The following is a 14,007-nucleotide window of genomic DNA, read 5'->3' as shown; positions in this document are numbered from 1 at the left end:
TGCCAGCTCCTATTTACTGAGCATCTCCTATGTCCTACTATATACGTCACTGAATGCTTTGTATTCATCCAAACTAATCATCACAGACGTGCTCCCAGGTCGGCATTATGACTCCGTCGTATCAATTCGGAACTTAAGCTTCCCGAGCTCAGCCCTAACTCCTAGCAGGCTACACCTTGGGTGTGTCTGGTCAAGGTGCACACCATTTACCTCGCTGGCTCCCCGAGGGTGAGTGTCGTCTTCTCCACCAGGAAACTGCTCCCGGCAGGCTGAAGTCTAGGCTTGCTCTTGTTTTATAATAAATGCCTGGGAAATGTATTTTCTCTTGCCCTGGACCCTCTCCCTCGATGCTTTGGGTCCCAGGAAGTTGACCTTTACAGGTTGCAGCAACAAGGCTCCCTGACCTCCAGGATCCCAGTTAGGTGTGGACAGTGGGGCACCAGAATCAGGAAAGGTTGGGCTCCCTCTGTCTCTCCATCTCTCCCTGCCTCTGCCAGGCTGCCTCTCAGCAGTGACTTTGTCTCTCTACCAAAGACCACAGCTCCTCTTGGTGGGTGGGAGTGGTTCTGGCAGTGGAATGCCTGGGAGAAGGACCTCGGTCTTTGAAGAAAGAATTCAGCAAAGAGACAGAGATTGTGAAGCAGATAAATTGTTTGTTAGCAGCAAAGCACGCGTGAAAGAGCACGTGGATGTACTCAAAGTGAGTTGCACGCCATAGGGGCGGCTTAGGTTACTTATATGGGGGCAGTTTCCTGGGTTGTCTCTGGCCAGTCATCTCGCTTGTGCTGTCAAAGGGCAGCAGGAAACCAGCTGGAGCTGCTCAGCCTGGGGCCTGTCTCCTGCCTCAAGAGGGGGTCCCCTTCTCCAGCTGCAGCTGCAGCTCCCCAGATCCTGGTTAGCTTCGCCTTCCCCTCTCTCCCGACCGAGGAACAACAAAGGTCGTTCTTGGCCAGCCTCACGTGCTTCCTGGGTTCTTTCAACCCCAATCCTAGGCAACTGGTACCTGCTCAGATCAACTCACCCTCCAGCCTAAAATTAATTCGCTCTCAAATATAAACAAAAATCAAGGTACCCTGCACTTTAAGTCCTCAGTGAATCTGTCTTATGTTAGCATAATAATAATCTGTCTTACGTCTTATGCCGTGGTTTCTATACTGTGTGACCTCGGCCCAGTGAGTTTTCATCACAGGAGTGTTCTAGTTATTCACTAGTGGATGCTTCAGTTAACTCCCCTCAATTTGATTATCCTTCCTGAGCGTGCAGACCGCGTCCTGCGGGCACCTAACTGATAGCCTGAACCTGGTGTCACGATGAACACTCAGTGATGTGCTGAGGTTACTTCTGGTAACTTTCCCGGGGCTTGCAGGCAGACACCTAACCAGAGTCCCCAGAGGGTGGAAGGGAGGGGGTGGGGTCTAGATGGACCTGCCATGCCAGCTCCAATCTGGTGGCTCTGCTGGTTGGTGGGCCCTTTGTATGTAGCGGGCTCCTCTCTCAGAAGGACACTTTTCTTTAAGGTGGAGCAAGGCTAGCACTTACCTGCACGGAGGTGGGACACATCTCGATCCACACTCCCCTTCGGCCTCAGCAGTTCCGTCAGCCATTTCTGTCCTCGTAGATTTGCTGGCGCTACACACGTATTTGTGGATTTACTGCTTTTAAAAAGTGACTGAAATCCTATCTTTCCCGGTTGTTGCAGTCTGATGGGAAAACCCACAATGCCAGCAGCTGCCGGCGGGGCCCCCAACCCTGGTACGTACCTCAGTGGCTGGCACGTAGAGCAAGCTCTGTGCATGCACCATTTCTTCATTTATTGGAGAGAATATAATCATTTACTCACTAAAAACCACCCAGCATAAAAACCATTGCAGGGCTGAGATAAGACAGATTAACAAAGGAAACAGAGTGCAAGGTCACTTTAAAAAATGTATTTATTTAGTTTGTTTAGTTATTATACTTTCGTATTTGGAAGCAAATACATTTTAATCTGGGGAGTGAGGCCTCATTTGACTAGGGGAGGGTATTACGTAGGGCTTTATCCTAATGGTAATAATTTTCAGGGTCTTGATTGACTTTAAATTGTCCAAAACATAGCATGTAAGAAGATGGAAGGAAGTTCTGAAGTGGGGCTGTAATGAGCTGGATATCAAGAGATCTATATTCTTCTCTGCATCTTTTTTTTTCTTTCTTTCTTTTTTAATTTAATTTTTATTTTATATTGGAGTATACCTGATTTTCAATGTTGTGTTAGTTTCAGGTGTACAGCAAAGTGAATCAGTTATACATATATCCATTCCTTCTCAGATTCTTTCCCTTATAAGTTATTACAGAATATTGAGTAGAGTTCCCTGTGCTCTATAGTAGGTCCTTGTTGGTTATCTACTTTATATATAGTAGTGTGTATATGTTAATCCCAAACTCCTAATTTATCCGCCCCACCCCATGTTTCCCCTTTGGTAAACATAAGCTTGTTTTCAAAGTCTGTGAGTCTATTTCTGTTTTGTAAATAAGTTCATTTGTATCGGGATTTTTTTTCAGATTCCACATCTAAGTGATATCATATGATATTTGTCTTTCTCTGACTTACTTCACTTAATATGATAATCTCTATGTCCATCTGTGTTGCTGTAAATGGCATTATTTCATTCTTTTTTAAGGCTGAGTAATATTCCATTGTGTATATGTACCATATCTTCTTTATCCATTCATTTGTTGATGGACACTTAGGTTGCTTCCTCTCTGCATCTTTCTAGTGGATGGCATTGGGAAAATCTCATCTTACCTTCCAAGTATCATTGTTTATCATCTATCTATCTACCTACCTATATCTATCTATCTATCTATCTATCTATCTATCTATCTATCTATCATCTATCTATTAAATAAAGAAGGAGTTTGGACCACATAATTCAGATGGTTTCTGACCTTCTGTGATGTGATGATGGGATTCTGATTGTCTGAGTAATGTATTTAAACTCCGCTTCTCTTCTTCCGGTCTCTTAGACCCACACGTCCAGGGCTGGTTGTTGGTAGGCGAATGTACCTTAAATTGCCTTTGATGTGCTCCTGGGGTCCTCTGAGTGCCTGTCCCTGTTCCCATTCGACGGCACCTGTGCTCCCCTCTCATCCCGCATCACCACAGCTCACATGCCTCCGGCCTGTCCGCCCTGTGATGGCGGAGCAGTGGAATTTGCATGGAGAACGTGCCAGCAGCTGTAGGCTTCCATTCACTGCCGTTCCTTGGGAGGTGTCACAGCGCTGCCTGGGAGCCCCCATGGATTGTTCTTCCCCCCGGTCTTGCTGTTAAGCCCCTTTGTGAAGATCCTCTGAGGATTTAGCAGCCGGCCCTGAGCGCATGCTCTGTCTTCTCATTGCATTTCTGGCTTCACCTCAGTACCTTAGTTTTCTTTTCCTACCTTCATGTTTCTCTTCTCTCAATGTCCTCATTAAAAGCTCTTCTTTCTTCCTCTCAATGCCATGCCGATAATCACCTCCATCCCTTCTGCTCCCAGCTTGTATAAATGCCTGGGATTCTAATGCTTGAGTCACTCTCTGGACTTGGGCCAGTAAATGCAGAGCGTGAATCTAAGTCTGTGCGAAAGGTTATCTGGGAGGAATAAGGTGGGCACGGTGACCCCACCCATCGTTAACATTCAGAAAGCAGGACTGAAGAGACAGGAAGCAGGTGACTCTACTGGGGCTTTTGGTGGTGGGAAGTCGGGGATTGGGCGGTGGTACAGACGCAGGACCGGACAGCATCTTGGAGGGGTGCTGCAGAACGGATGTGAGGACAGGCCCCCGGCATGAGCAAGGGAAAGAAAAACATCTCTTACATCTAAGACACAACAGGAGTAAGATCCCACCTTCAGGACAGTGGAAAATTGACCTTGCTCGCCTCCCAGTCCTTCTGTGGGAGCTCTTTCCACCAGGCCATTCATTGAAGATTAGACGGCCTGTCCTCGAACGAATCCAGGCGTCGTTAAAAATGCAGAGAGATCAGCCTCTTCAGTACCCAGGCCTAAAAAAAAAACCCCAAAACAGATTATGCCATTATGTTGACCTACTGCCATAGAGACAAGATGATTAGGGAAACAAAAATCCAAACTTTTAGCTTTCTAGCTTTACGATGAGTCATAAAGGATCCCACGTGGACAACTGAGCTGCTTTCGGAACAAAACTTAATGATGTTTGGTATTTTGGAAGATGTTTAGTGACAGGGGCTCTACATGGTTTAGTGACAGGGACTCTACATCCCTCAGAAGTGATCAGCCCCTTACGAGTCTTTTGGATCTAATTTGCAAATGGAAAGCAATTGAGGGGGGATAGATATTACTCAGCCCTCTTCATCGCGTTCCAAGGGTGCTTAGCACTGCGCACGGGCAGACTCTGCCGACAGCCCGTTGGGTGTTTGTGGGACGCAGCCATCCGTTCCAGGCTTTTCCTTCAAGAGCTGCAGGCAGAGTTGTAGGAACTTAAAATGGATTTCTGGTTACTGGGGAGAAGAGGTCCTGGAAAGGGAAGCCACCTATAGGCCAACAGTGAGAAATCCAAGCAAGTTAGATTTTGGAGTTCTCAGGACGCGCCTTGTTTATTTCCAACGCCACATGTTTGCTCTGGCTTAAAAGCCCTGCCTCGCTCTCTAATCGCCAAGTCTGGCCTGGCTGCCGTCAAAGTCCTCCAGCCCAAGGCGACCAGGAACACCTCTCCCTGCCCTTTGGTGTCCTGGGCGCCTCTGGCTGGTGCAGCCAGGACCAGGCAGAGAGGACGGGCGGGCTGACAGTCAGCATCTCAGCACGGAAGACTCTACGCTGCAGGTACACTGCTTTCTCCTCACCTGTATTTTTGTTTTGTTCTCCTGACAACCTCGAGGGGCAGGTCTAACAGGTGGATCCTGCCCGTTTTACAGAGGACGAGAGAGGGTCCGAGGGCAGGATGGTCGGTGGCCACAGGGCTCCCGACGTGAAGCTCAGTCAGTGGAAAGCAAGGGCAGGTGGGGACGGGCAAAGGGGGCTCCTGCGATGCGTGTGGGACGGGAAACCTGCCGGGTGGAGGAGGGGCAGGAGTTGGTGGGCTACCTTCTCACCCAGCCACTGGTCGCTGGGAGGAAAGGAGCGTCTTTGAGGGTCGGAATGGCACTCGGGATGAAAACGGTTTTGACAGCCTGTGGACCAGCTCATGCTTTTCTCCCACACTGCCTGTCTTTCCTCCCACCCTGTTTCTTGGTTTGGAAGCTGAGGATCAAAGCATCCGTAGTTCTGTGCCATTTGTTGAAATCTCAGCACTCTGCTGTCGAAGGCCCCTGAAGACGGGTGGCCGGAGGGACTTGATCTACTGCGAAGAACGCGGGAGATTTGCGTTGGCTCAGAGGGGTCAGAAGGGTGTGCCTTGCACACAGCCGAGTGAGGGCGTGCACGTGTGTGCGGGAGCGTGCATGCGCCTGTGTGCACGTGTACCTGGACACACGCATGTGCGTGTGTTTGGCAGGATAGGAGAACAGGCTGTGGTTAGTTAGCAGGACCAGCAGGTGACTGGCCTGAGGCCACAAGGTGACCAGACTGAGGACAGGAGTGTGCAGTCGGATTGTGGTGGCCTGTGCTTGCTAGGCAGAGGAGATGGGACACAGTCTAGCAGTAGGGTGACTCGTGTCCAGATTGGCCCTGGACAGGTTTGGTTCTGGGGTAATTATTCATAGCATCCCCTTTTGCTTTCAGAAGTGCCTCCCATAAATTATTTGGGCATCCTTTCTAAGAGGATGCCCAAACCTTGCAGGCTCAGCTGGACAGCTGGGCGGAGCTAGCTACCCCGGTCCTCTCTTCCTGGTCCTGCCTAGGAGCTGCGACCTGGCCGCAACCTTCTGCTTTTGTCTCTGGGTCCAGTTCCTGATGTTGGCAGAGCAAGTCTTATGTGTCTCCTTCCAGGGCCATCTGTTGAGGACACATATCCCCAGGTTTGTAGAAGACCCAGGCTTTGCAGAGACCAGACACCAGCGCCATGGGTGTTCCTCTGACTTACCTGTTCGTTATCCTAACCACGTCCCCAAACCACGTGCCTCTCCTCCCTGAGAGCATGTGCCCTTCCCAGGGCAGAGGACGCTCGCTTGCAGACAGAAGGACAACGTTGGGTCACTTTCTAGTAATTGTCTATTCACGGAGCATGAGGGCCCATTGTTGCTTTACATACATTCAGGATGAAAATAGCTCTGTGTCTTGACCGGCTTCAAGGAAGGCTTTGAAAACATCAAAACAAAACTCTCTCCGAAAATGCACTCACAGCACTGTCTCCAAAACATCCTATCTAATCGTCTCTCAATCAGAACAGTTTTCTTTCCTCTCTTCCCTGTTATGCATGACAATGACACAGGGTGGGTTCGGATTTCTTCTTGGTACAGTGAGGACAACGCAGGGACCCCTCCCACTTCTCCAGAATCTGGGCAGGCTCGGAGCTGGCGCTCGGGCGGCTGTCTTAGAACACCGTGCAGACTCTGCAAGCTGAGGACACTGAATTAAGCCTCTGTGATGTTGAGGGCATTAGATCAGCCATCGGGGATCCTGGGCCTTGAGAGGGAATCAGAGGAAGTTAAGGGAGATCCAAGTTAGGGCAGCTGAGAGGCACACCGACGACACAGCCATGCTCTTGGGGGGTTTCCGCACAACGTACTGTAAGAAAATAGAAACCGTGACTAACACGTGCATTGAAACCTGCTTCAAAATATAAAACTCAAGCTGACATTCAACATCTGACAAGCTCTGACCCAGAGCTTTCCCAGCCTTATCTTGCTCTGCACAAAAATTACGCTGTGTCTGAACTAACCCACTGTCTTCTGTGCCTGCGTGGTGTCTCCTACCAGCCCTGGGCCACCCCGTCCTCCATCAGCAGTACCCCTCCCCCACTCTTCCTAGCTGAATCTCACCTCCTTTTCTCTGGGTCCATCGCACGTCTGCCCCAGTCTCCGAGCACCCACCCCACTTGCCTGGGTCTGACTCAGTCATTGGCCAGTAGGGGCACCACTGCCCACTGCAATCAGAATTGGGTCTGAACACCCGCCCTCCACTTGGTAATTGGATAACCTTGGGTTAGAAACATCACCTTTGGAAGCTGAGTTTCCTCACATGTGAACTGTTGGAGGGGAGGGGAGCACGACAGCATGGAGAGGACCCGGGGTGCCCTGGCTTATCACCAGCACCCACTGACCAGGCCTAAGGGGCTGCCCAGGGGGTCTGGCCCCTGAGACACATAGACCGGAGGAAGCGCCCTGAATCCTAGCTTAAATAAAGTGGTCACCTTGAAAGAGGGCATTCTTGTAGTCCCAGCCCTCCCAACACACACACACACTGAGTCCACGTTACCTTGGCCAAAGGCCACCGATGTAATCCATGATGAGGGCTCTGGTTTCCTCTGCTCTTTCAGGGACCCAGGGGTCCATAGTTTGCCCCCAGAGAGTCCATCCTTATTCTCTCCCAAGATCTCTTTATGATCCAGGTACTGTTTTCCAACAGTATTTCTGAGAAAACCAAAGACCTGCCCTTGGTCATTTTGACTTTCTGTAAAATTATTACTAGCCCTTTCTTGACGAGTTGTGTGTGCTTTAATTTAGAGATGTTCTGCCCAACATCCAGACCTGGCCCCTTCTGCAGATGAGGGACCCCAGTGAGTATTGTGCTAGTTTAGGGGAGCTTGTGGAATCTTTGATTTTAAGGAGGTGGGATTTCTTGAGGAGCGACATTGCATAATTGGGGGCAGTGACTGCTGTCCTACCGCAGGCTGGAGAGCAGTGAGTCACACGTTTTGATTTCTGGCTGTGGAGCTGACCATTCTAGGAGGTCACGGGTAAGTGTCTCTTTGGCAAAAATCAAGGCATAGCCTGTATTTGATAGGACTCAGTACCCAGCACCTGAAAACTAGATCACAGTCACTTTTTACTTCATAGACATTCAACTTTTAAAAAATTAGGAAAGGGGGCATTCCTTTTTTTTAATTAAAAATGTTACAGTGTGAAATCCCTCACTCCCCATGCACATCACTGTGAACAGTTTCCATGTGCTGGAAAAAGCATGGAAAGAAAGATGCTTACCGAGACTGCGATGATCATTTTATAAATTTCTTTTTGAAATTTGCCTTTCCACCCACCCCCCAACACCACATCATAAATAAATGTACCTGATGCGTTTAACGTGACCTCTTAGACTCTCTGGTCTGCTTCCTGGACACACAGCTACTTTCTACATTCAGCTGCCAGCAGATTCCCTTTGGACCCACACGCTTCTGCTGCAGGGAGCTGACCAGTCACCTTCCCCTTTACTGTCCCCAGCCAACTGCGCGCCCAGCATTTATGCCTCCTCTTGTCACTTCTGTATCTTGAGTGGCTCAGAAGGGGCCGGATAAGACAATGAGGGTATATGCCGGAGGAGTTAACTCCCCGCTAGGTGGATGTTGACCAATTGCAAACAGAAGACGGGAGGAAGCCAGGAGGCTGGGATACATTCATCCTCCTTCCTCTCCTGCTCTGAGGTGTGCTATTTCTGCACTGTCTGTCCCAGAAAGGTGACATCTCATGCTGTGACCTGCTGTGTCGCATTGGGAAACAGTGCCGGCCCCTAACAGCTCACCTTGAATTGCTCCATATTTCCACAAGGTGGCAGTGTCACACACAGCTTTATTTGGTGATGCTTTGATAGGTTTGTTTTGTAGGATTTCAAATTGCAGGTGCAGCTCAGAGGGGAGAAGATTTGGGGGTGGTGACGTTCCTTCAGGCTTGAATCATGCCATCTTTGATCAAAGCAGAGCTGCGTGGTCACACAGCTCCCGCCTGGGAGGATCAGGCAGGAGCTCATCAGCTCTTGTCAGGGATTCCCCCCTTAGGTTTGTTTGTGGCTTTAAGACAAGTCTGATTCACACTTCATCTCTGAAAGAGACGGTATTGAGGCTCCCCTGTGGGTGCCCAGTGTGCAGTGGAGTTCTGATTCCTGTCTGGTCCCTGTCTCCACCCATCACATATAAATCGACTAAGGATTTAATGTGGCACTGTTTAAAATTTTTGAAAAGAAAAAGTGCAATATCTTTTTGACCTTGATTAGGGTAAAGTTTGTTTGTTTGTTTGAAACAAAACCCAGAAATGCTCACCATGAATTAAAGGAATGATAAATGTAATTATTTTAACATTAACGATTTCTATTCATGAAAAAGCATTATGAAAAGGAAAAAAACCCCACACAAACTGAGACGATATTTCGAACACACATAAAGTATTATTATCAGAATATATTAAAACGTTTTATAAAACAAAAAGAAAAAGATAAAAATCGGGCAAAAGACATGAATGGACATTTTACTGTTAAGGGGAAAACAAATGGCCAATAAATATATGAAGACATATTCCATTTCATTATCGATCAGATTGCTAAAATTAAGGAAGTTGGTACTATTAAACTGTAATAAGGATTTGGGCCAAGAACTTGTCATACTCATGCTGGTGGGAACATTTTCTGGGACAATTACTTTAAAAAAAGATTCATGGGGCTTCCCTGGTGGCGCAGTGGTTGAGAGTCCGCCTGCCGATGCAGGGAACGCAGGTTCGTGTCCTGGTCCGGGAGGATCCCACATGCCGCGGAGTGGCTGGGCCCGTGAGCCGTGGCCACTGGGGCTGCGCATCCGGAGCCTGTGCTCCGCAATGGGAGAGGCCACAACAGTGAGAGGCCCGCGTACCGCAAAAAATAAAAATGCAAGAGATCTGCAGATGTGTAAGCACAGTATTCTCCCCATAAGGCAGGATGTGTTCCACCTTGATAGGCCAGCCCATATCTAAACCATGTGTTCATTTTCACAGAATTCCTCTCGAGAGAGGGTGATCCTGAAGACAGGAAGCAGTGTACAGAGAAAAGAGATTCTTATATAAATTACAGGTCATAGCCAATAGGCTTCTGTGCTCCAAGTCCAAACCATTCATTAGGGACAATCTGATGATATGTTTCAGCCCAAACATATCTGAGGCCAAGTTACCATGTTATAGGACGGCAAAGTTTCAAAGCCACCCATCAAGTGTGGTTCTTGCCAGGTGATGGATTTTGAGAATAGAGGTCATCAGATAGAAGTGAAGCAAAGAGCTCAGGGTAGAACCTGAGTAATGCCCTTTACCTAAGATCTGGGAAAATGCGCCAGCTTCCAAATAGACAGCAACTGTCCCCTCGCTCCTTTACAGGCTTTCATTTTTCCAAAGTTCAATCACAAAGGCATTGCCTGTGGCAGGCACTTGAATGCTGATTCTGTGGAGACGGAAAACTCTTTTTCTATGTACCGCGTGATAGGGGATTTTAGATTCGGGCTGGCCATCCTGTTGTCTTGCTGGCAATCTCAGAAGTGCTTAGTGTTTGAACCCAATTACCAAAGAACCCAACTGACTTATTAAAAGAAGGTAGTAGCAGAGGAAGCTGGTGACACAGAAAGAAAAGTGAATACAAACCACATGGTTTGTTTGATTATATATTTTCACTAAATTATTAATAAATTTTATTTCCAAATTGGGTTCGTACCAAGGAGAAGCAAAGGGTGCAAAATGATACATTAATGATAAGGATCTTACAAGAACCATAGTTAATAGACAAAAAGCATCTCCTAACGATTCAGAACCTTACAGCAAATCAAGAGAAAAGAAAAACAAAAGCATTAAAATGAAAGCATGAGAATGTGTGGTTCAAATTATCTGCATCTCGTTCAGTGGATCCTGGCTGAACTTGGCTACTTCGTGCTGATGTCCCCTTGATCTGAAAGTTTTGGATGGAAGCTGTTTTCTTCTGATGAATACCTGCTTTTAGAGAATTCCAACTCATTTTCAGCTTGAGGTCTCCATACAGGACAGATTTTCCATGAATAGAAAATGTCTCGTCCTGTTGGTGAGCGGCAGTGCGACAAGCGGAAGGGCTCTTTGAAGCTGCCCTCCTGTGTCGGGGGGCCTGGGTTTGCTGAGGAAGGAGAGTACCCCAGCTGGGCAGCTGCCAGCCTTCCACAGCGGGACAGCCACTGGAAGCCCAGCCGGCGGCAGGATGCAGCACCCGAGGCCAAACGTGCCTCCCAGAAAAGGCGAAGCCAGGAGCTTAGAGGAGGGAGGCGCTCCCCGGCTGGCGCAGCCGGCCTGGCAGGGCCAAGGGGGAGGCCGTCCATGCTGGGCCTTTCCACCACCAGACGCCAAGGAACACAGTGACACAGGACGAGCTCGCAGGAGGGACCTACTCAGATTTGCCACCGAGCACAGAGGTGCTGAGGTCAGGAGTCTGGAAGCTGGGTCCGTCCGCCCTGTCTGAGGACACTCAGCTGTCTAAGGAGACTGATCCAGCACCTGGTCCCCTCTCTGGGCACAGTGTGGATACTGACCTTCTCCCCGTAGAACTGCGGCTGCAGGTAATCCAGAGAGAAAGAAGCAGGAAAGAGCTGTTTCGCAGAAAGAACAAGGGGGCAGTGCTCGTTCAGCGGGCCTGGAGAAGCTACCGGCTCAGCAAGCACCTGGCCCACCGTCTGCACATAAAGCAGCTTGGAACCAGAGATATGGACAGATGGAACCGAGAGTGCGTGGCTTTGATCCTCCAGGTCTGGAGGAGGGAACTGGAACTGAAACCCCCAAAGACCATGGCAGTAAAAGCAGGGCCACCAAGAGTCCACCCAAGGGCAGCTCAGGAAACAAGGCCACCAGGCACTCAGTGCTCAAGCACTACGGTTCTCGAGAAGGAGAAGTGTGTCCCCCACAAGATCTTCAAAAGCCCATTCTGTGCTGGTCTCAACTCAGTGAGCCACTTGCAGGGTATACATCCCCTTGAGAACAGTGGAACATCAAAGAATTGTTCTTATAACCTGCAATCAGCTAACCCATCAAGAAACGAAACAAAGCTTCAGCTGCCTATAGAGAAGCCTGTCGCCGGAGGGGGGTTCGAAACAAAGCTTCAACTGCCTATAGAGAAGCATGTCGCCAGAGGGGGCTTCGAAACAAAGCTTCAGCTGCCTATAGAGAAGCCTGTCGCCGGAGGCGGGGTCTAATAGCGAGTGCAGAATTCTCTGGTTCACTTTTACACTTTGGGAAAACCTTAATATCCATGCCAGAAGCCTTATTAGCCTGAAAATGGTGTAACCACTGAAAGAAATATGTTTTCTCTCTGCTCGTACACAGCACTGTTTTGTAAATTCTTAGCCGGCGCTGAAAGGACCAGGGTAGATTATACCTGTGCAAAACTGCCTGTCTGCCTACACGTCCATCAGTACGGCTGGAAAAGAGTATTTCTAATAACAGGTAAGTCTAAGTAAAACTAAGGAAGTGAGCACTAAAGATGCTGCTGGGCTGGGATTTCTCCCTAGCTGGTGCAAGCCTGGTTTGCTGGCTCCAGTGAAGAGCCTAAATGAGATGGAGAGGAACCTGTCCCACGGCAGCTACCTTCAGTTCACTACTTTTCTGGAATCTAATGCAATGGACTTCATTACAGACGCCACATCCTGTTATTCCAACATCATCAGTTTTAACTGATCCGTTTAGACCAGAGTCATGACCCAGTGTTTTGCTCTTAGAAATTGTCTAAGACTGTAATAGGTATACTCTGTTGATTGTGTACATTTGACAGTTCCCGTGTCAGCCTCTGAAGGCCACAGCCCGCGGCCGCGTCCTCTCTGCGAATGGCGTTCCTTCTGCTAAGCACCGGCGGCAGTATCACAGCACCAGGGCCTCAGTCGGGCAGGTCTACAGGCCAGACATTCATGCACAGGGTGCCAATTCGGGCCATAACCTTCCACTTGTATTTTCTGCCTGACCTGCAGATGTGAGCAATCTTGTCAAAATGCTGTTCCTTTGGCACGGGAAACTGTGCTAACTGTGCATGCTAGCGCTCTAAGAACACCTGGTTTAAATAAAATCCAGTGATTGTGGGCTTTTTCACATTTTTTAAGGGCAAAGCAACTAGGAATGTAGACAGGCAGAAACAGTGGCATATTAGGCTAACAAATATTTCTAGAACTGCTTGCATTTTAAGATTACTGCCTCCTTTGTCCTGACAGTAAGAGATTGGAAGCAATAAAGTGTTATTTAATTACCTGGGTATTTTACAGTTGGCTAACTAAATTGCTTCATTATTATGAAAATGATTATAACATAAATTAAGAACTATTACAGTGGATCACTAGTAGAAAACCATTTTGTAAGAGTCACCCAGCTCAGACCAAGCACCATTTAGGTATAGGAAAATCCACAACAAATGGGAGCACTGTCTTGAAATCCTGCTCGAAAAATCCTCTGGAAACAACACAACTCCATAGTGAGAAGCCACCACTCCCAGCAAAACCAAACCAAACACTAGTTTGTTGCTCTCTGAATGAGCTGGGGCTGAGAACCAATAAATGAAATTTGCCTAGATGGGACCACAAAGACGCAGCTGATTTCTTAGTATACAACAGGAGGTAGCATAATATCGCTCTGTATTTTATATACACTTAGCAATGAAATACAGAGTACCTGTAACCGCATATCACCTGCTAGTCCCGGAAGCCAGCCTGTGCATCAGTGGGAACTCCCAAGCATTATTTTCCTATTTCAGTGCAAAGGAAGGTTCACAAAGAACTTCTTTAAAAGTTCAAATGTTTATTACATCAGTCTCTTCAAAATGAGATGCGAATAAACAGTTTCAAACAGAGGTGCCACAGTGCCTTTTCGATACACTGTACTCAACACGCTGGGTCCCTGGGGATGCCCAGTGATGCACACGTTGAAACAATGATGTAAGTCTGTGAGTCAGTGCTCATGGACACCTCCACTCTTCAATGTGTGCAGAGAAAAACAAGAGTGATATGGGAGTTGTACCAAAAAAAAAAAAAGTCTTGTCTGGGGAAAGGCAAGTGTGTATTCGAGGACTGAACCCTTGAGATTTTTCTGCTGTGCTGCTTAACAGTATAAGATTGTGTCCCTCAGGTTTTGAGGGCCGTCTTTCTCAGACGCCTCTTAAGAAAAATCAATTTTCCAGGTTTTAGATTACGCAAGGGTTG

At 48.1% G+C, this 14,007-nt stretch overlaps 1 long non-coding RNA gene across 1 annotated transcript; it reads right to left on the bottom strand.

Moving 5' to 3' along the window:
- Nucleotides 1–1,995: 1,995 nt before the first annotated feature.
- LOC132597828 (uncharacterized) lies at nt 1,996–8,469 on the bottom strand. The gene is made up of 4 exons (XR_009565192.1): nt 8,158–8,469; nt 7,347–7,501; nt 6,013–6,656; nt 1,996–4,018 (listed from the first exon to the last, which is right to left on the bottom strand). It is a non-coding gene; the product is annotated as an uncharacterized lncRNA (long non-coding RNA).
- Nucleotides 8,470–14,007: the final 5,538 nt, after the last annotated feature.

This window comes from Globicephala melas, chromosome 9 (genome assembly GCF_963455315.2).
Source record: "Globicephala melas chromosome 9, mGloMel1.2, whole genome shotgun sequence".
Taxonomy (NCBI): domain Eukaryota; kingdom Metazoa; phylum Chordata; class Mammalia; order Artiodactyla; family Delphinidae; genus Globicephala; species Globicephala melas.
The sequence above is the reverse complement of the archived record's forward strand: the minus strand, read 5'-3'. Positions and strand labels throughout refer to the sequence as shown.